The sequence below is a fragment of the Podarcis tiliguerta genome, assembly GCF_965153285.1.
Source record: "Podarcis tiliguerta genome assembly, chromosome: 10".
In the NCBI taxonomy this organism is placed as follows: Eukaryota; Metazoa; Chordata; class Lepidosauria; order Squamata; family Lacertidae; genus Podarcis; species Podarcis tiliguerta.
In genome coordinates this window covers 12902144-12908143 of record NC_139543.1, presented here as the reverse complement: position 1 = coordinate 12908143, position 6000 = coordinate 12902144, and the positions used below count along the sequence as shown (strand labels likewise).

Below are 6000 nucleotides of genomic sequence, written 5' to 3'. Positions count from 1 at the left end.
TAGATTCTTTTTTTTTTAAAACAGTTGGAGGGAATATTATATTCATTTTCAAAAAACAACAACACCCCACCATTTTATTTGTATTTTGTTTCCCCAACATAACGTGGTTATTGGGGTGAGGTAGCCCAATGTTTATTAAGTGCGATAAATACAGCTTTCCCAACCTTGCGTAATTTCAGTCTGTGAGGCTGAAAATTGGAATACCATTTGTTAAGAAACCGGAGACTTTTCTTTTAGGAATTGTAGGAAATGAAATATGTAAAAAAAAGACTGTAAACTTTTCCAATACGCAGTAACAGCGGCAAGAATACTCATGGCCCAAAAATGGAAACAGGAAGAATTACCGACGGTTGAAGAATGGAGACTGAAATTGACGGACTTTGCAGAACTGGATAAACTAACGGGGAAGATTCGATATTTGCGAGACCAGAAGTTCATCAAGGACTGGGGAAAATTTACATAGTATCTGAAAAGTATATGTGATGAACAGACAACGCTTGTAGGCTTTCAAGATGTTCTGTGAAAATATGAGGAATATTGTAAAAAAGGGAATAAGATTGGGGAGGTTATATTTTAAAAGCAATATTAAAATTAGAAAATGTGTGAATAAATAAACAAAACGGAAGATTGGCAGAGAAACTGGGGGAAGTAAAAAAAAAAGAACATTATGTGATAAATTCTGAGATTGGTTATATAAATTTGTATTTGAAAATGAAAAAAAATATTATTAAAAAAGGAAATTGAAATACCATGTACTTTTAGTCTCAAACTTTATGTTTCTTTGTTTTTGAAAAAAAAAGAATTTGATATGGATTTTCAACATCTATGGAGTTTTGTAAGTAACAATGATCTTAGTGTAGGTCTGTTAAGTGGGGGGGGGGGAGAGTCATCATTAATTGCTGGTCTTCTCAAATTCATTGGATTTCAGCCAAAATAAATTGAGTCTTGAAAACAATGGAACAAGTTGCTACTAACTTAAGTCCCATTGCTGCCAACTAATGTCATTGTATGGCCACAGTTGTGGCTCTATGCTAAAGATAAGTTGGCTGAATTGCATTCTACTATTTTAATGGAAATTGGGGGAAAGCAGGTTCTAAGATTTATAGTTAGAAAATAGTTCAGCAGACTAACTTGAAACTTGGTACTATATGAAATATATGATAGATACAGCATGCTCCATGGTCAAGTGGGATCTAATTTAGAATTAGTTTATCCATTTTATTTTCTCCCTCTCTATTTTTCCCAATAAAGAAAATCAATCAGGATGAAAATGCTATTTCAGTGCAAAAAACCCCCCAACTCTTAAAATGTTTGTTAAAAGTTATAATTCTTCAACTGATTTTTTCCCATTATATTTTATTGAATTTTCAGAAATTTAACATCTAAACTCTAGTACATCATATATTTTTTCTTTTGTTAGTCGATTTCCCACCCTGTTTTCCATGGCGTTCTTTATTTATCCCCCTTTGCTGAACACTATATTCTGTCCCTTATACCATAGTAACAATACAATAATCTCTAATTCCTCCTGTTGTTCATAGTTCAAATCATGATTGTGTGTTCATCATTCTGTAGCATTTATTTAAGTCGTCCAAAAAAGACTTCCATTCTTCAACAAAACAATCATCATTAAGTTCTTGTAATTTGGCTGTTAAACTTTGCCAATTCCACACAGTCTATCACCTTAGTTATCCATTCTTCTTTAGTTTGGAACATTTTCTTCTTTCCATTTTTGTGCATAGAGAATCCTAGCTGCTATTGAACTGATTTTTAAAGGAGGGTGCTTTTTTAAACCTTTAGATATTTATTTTTTAAAGAACTTGTAAGCTGCCTTGATTTCCATTCAAGGAAAGGTAGGGTAAAAAAAAATGACGGTAACAAATTCAACAAGGCTGAGTTTTGACTGTCCCATGTTGTGATCTTAAAGCTGTCGTCCAGTTTCTCAAATTAGTAATTGGCTCTGACTAAGAGAGTCCATGAGACAGCTTGCCAAGCCCGAACTTCCTAGTCTAAAGCCATCCCAGAGAGAGTAAAATAAGAAGATACTTTAACTTTAGCCCTTGGAGTGGCTTTGGAAAAGGCACTGCAGGGCAGCCGGATTTTCTCCTAAGCCTCCTTCTTTCCTTATATCAATATTTCATAAGCTCTGTGTGAGAGAGGGCACTTTTGGAATGCTCATCTCTGCAGCATATATTAAGTTAAGCCTGGAGATATCTTGAACTTAGTTGGGCAGGAGGTGGAGAAAGAAAACTCCGGCAATGTGGTTGTTTAGGAAGATATCCCAAAATAATATCTAGCCTAACACCCTACCCTTACATTTCAGAATCAGGGGCGGTCGTTTTTCTAAGCCTTCCTTGGAAATCTACAGAGAAGACAGCTCTGTCATTTCCCTAGTGAGTAGCCCTAGCCAGGCATTCTACTTCTGTGTTTATGTCAAAAGGTGAGGTTGGTGAGAGAGTGAGGGCCATCATCTGTCTTGAATGCTTTAGCTGAGATTCCTGCAATGCAGGAGGTAGGACTTGATGAGCCTTGGTGTCCCTTCCAACTCAATGATTTGATGATTCTGTGACCAGTGCTATTTTTCTAGAAAAAGAGGTGCCAGAGCTCACCATGAACTTCTCCCTTGTTCTCTTAGAACATCAATGAAGCCCACCTGAAAGGTGCTGGAGCTCACCATGAACCTTGTTCTCTGGCAATGGCAATGGAGCTCACCTGAGAGGTGCCGAAACTGAGCTCCAGCTAGCTCCAGCTGCAAGCTGTGGTGGGGACAAGCATACCAGCACCATCTTCATCACCTTTTATGAGCTTGCAGTGGAGATCCTGAACAATGGGGGAAACCTGGTCTTCCCAGATTCTAAATCTTACAAGGAATGGTCAAGAGTTGAGCAGACTCCCCATTTCAGATTGGTACCATTCCTGCTCATGAAAGTGACTGGGGTGGTGATGAGGGCAGAGCTAGCATCCATCCTCAGAGGGTGTTCTGGGAAGACGGATACCTGAAGGACTGCCTTGGTCCCAAGCCAGGAGGGTTTTCTCTGAAAAAATAAAATGTCAGCACTTTGAAATGGACCCTGAGAAGCAAGTGCAGCTGGTGAACCACTGGCATAACCTGTGCACAAGAAGAAAAAGAAGAGTTTGGATTTGATATCCCACTTTATCACTACCCTAAGGAGTCTCAAAGCGGCTAACAATCTCCTTTCCCTTCCTCCCCCACCACAAACACTCTGTGACGTGAGTGGGGCTCAGAGACTTCAGAGAAGTGTGACTAACCAAAGGTCACCCAGCAGCTGCATGTGGAGGAGCCGAGACGTGAACCCAGTTCACCAGATTACGAGTCTATCGCTCTTAACCACTACACCATACTGGCTCTGGTCCCAGTTTAAAATATTGCAGCTGTATTCTGAACGAGCTGAAGTTTTCAGACCTCCTTCGGCGCATTACAGTAAAACTGCCTTGTTGACCTTAGAGCAGTTTGTTTTGAGAGGCTTGAATTTGTCTCAGTATCTAATTCTTTTCCCCGATGTCCACAGAAAGATGCTGAAGTTATTGGATTACAGTGGGAGGGGGGAACTCTAACAGCTAATATGTTCTGGTATGTGCTAAAGCAAATACAGTAGTATTGGCCTCAGCTTAACAGGCATTCCGGCAGAATACAGCATGGAATACTTGAGTGATCTCTGTGACTGGCATGGCTTTAGGTTTATTACTATTTAGAGTGATATCTTTCAGCTAAGCATGAAGGTCTCACAATCTGCAAACTGGCTCAAGGCTTTACATTATTGTGTCAGACGCTCATATTGTTCAATCCAGTTACTTCTGGTCAATGACACTTGCGCCAACCATCTTCGCTAGGGATAATTGACTTTGACAGCATTGAAATGAACTGACAGGGTGCTAGCAATCACTATAAATGACAACTTCTGCCATTGCACCTGGGACTAAGAATTACGGGTTTGCACTGTGCATCTATCTAAACCTGTAGGTAAATAATCAGAAAAAGGAAGATTGGGACTAGACATGTTTGCTTTCAGATTCTGAGTTGAGACATATTTGGAATATCAGCTGAAGAATGTTCATCTCCTCTTTTGCAATGCTACTCAGAATTGCGGCCATCTCTTTATCTTATTACATTTGTTGTCAGAAACAAATGCATAAAACATTAAGAGAAAATAGCTGCTTTTTATTTCAAAGGCAATTATCTACACAGGCCACATCTTTTCATACTTATTTAGATGTATTTATGTTCCCTTTGCAATCAGTGGAACTTGTAGTCAAGTAACTGTGAAGAGGATTGTAACTCTATGGCCAGTCAAGCAATTGGTTGTGGGCATGTTGATTCTTCCGTACATGTAAAGACTAACCTAGTCATTTCAATAGAAGGGACAGGTCCACTCATGTGGATTTTTCCTCTTCATTTCACTGAATAGGCAACCTGCATAAATAAAAATCCACGTGAACACTGGAGGATATTATTATTAATTCATGTTGGATAGGGTGTTTTTTAAAATCCTCTCGTTCCGTTCCATAACAGAGTAGTCAAGGTACTTAAAAAATTCAAATGGAATTATAGTATACAATATGTCCTGGGGCTATAATATGCATCCAATTCTGACTCTGATAAATATGTGAAGCCTGCATTTACTGATAGCAAAGTCACTTAAATAACTCAGGCGGAGTCCAGAGAGAAAAGAAATTCTGATGAGACTTGTTCTGAGAAAACAGAACAACAACACTGTATGATTTGAGGATAAAGGAACAGAGTGCTTTTGTCTTTCATCAGGCCTTGTACACAGCAGACATCCCACCCAAAATATAGAGGCAATGTCCCTCAGCGCTACGTGGCCAATCATTGCTGCCACCACCTTTCTTGGATAGCTTGCTTACGAATAAAAGAATGAACCTTTAAGTCATACATGGAATGAATGAATGAATGAATGAATCTTTATTTGCATCAGCCACCAGCCATAGCTATAAAACAAAATGCAGTATACAGATGATAAAGGTAAAAAGTTAATTATATAAAATACATTTTGGGGGTTTGGATCAATAGTTTAATAATGGATCTTATTGTAATTGCGTGCTGAGATCCCCAAAACACCCCTACCCCAATAACTCACACATCACACATAATTTTTGTTTAAGGTTTTTGGCATAATTTTGGCCACAACTTTATTAAAATACAAATTGTGAGTGGTTGCTTAGGCATTGGTTATGACTAGCTGTCCCCCCCCCGCCTTGGGGGACAGCACTGACTCCCGGATTCCAGCGGGAGCCAGTGTGGAGGAACAAGACCAGGGATAACTGGAGCTGCACCACAGACCCTCAGCTTCTCCCCGCATGCTCGCAGGAGCTTACGCGGCCCGCACCCTACTCCAAGGGTTTGGACGAGGGGATGGTAAGCCCCTGAATTCCTTTAACGGAATTCCCGTGCAGCAGCAGCATTGGAGGGGCAGGCACAGCCAATCCATACCCCTCCACCAACCAATTTAAACCAATGCCTAACCGCCAACCTTACAAGTTGTGACAATTTGCTATGCAGTAGGCAAAAACCAATTGGCACACACTAATCAGCCAAAAGGAAAAATTCCTACCAGGCCCCCGCACCAATGCGGATGACCCCATGACAGGCATAGCAAGGTCAAAGCACAAGCCCAATCAAGGGAGGGCGGGCGGGTGATCCAGTGCCCACAGCAAAAGAGAAAGGAACATACTGTGAGCCTTGTTTAAATAACCTCTGTTCCCACCCCTAAATTGGCAACATCAAATTTACCCCAGTAACACCAACCACCAATCCAAGGCAGGCCCCTTCAATCTATCCTGCCTGGCAACTATGGGGTGCTTTGCTTGGCCCCATCCGCAACACGTGCTCTCCTTTAATGAGAACACGCTTTGCCCCAGTTAAAAACCTTGCAACTTTTGCTGTCACCTGTTCATCTTGATCTGCCAAGAGAATGGACACTGTAACAGTGGTTGGGTGACCTGAAATGGACAATAATAGAG

At 40.4% G+C, this 6000-nt stretch overlaps 1 long non-coding RNA gene across 1 annotated transcript in view; it reads right to left on the bottom strand.

The window, feature by feature from the left end:
* Positions 1-5130: 5130 nt before the first annotated feature.
* LOC310658361 overlaps positions 5131-6000 on the bottom strand; it is a 55502-nt gene continuing 54632 nt past the window's right edge. The window contains exon 2 of the long non-coding RNA XR_014502273.1: positions 5131-5510. This is a non-coding gene — a long non-coding RNA (uncharacterized lncRNA). The remainder of the gene's footprint in view (positions 5511-6000) is intronic.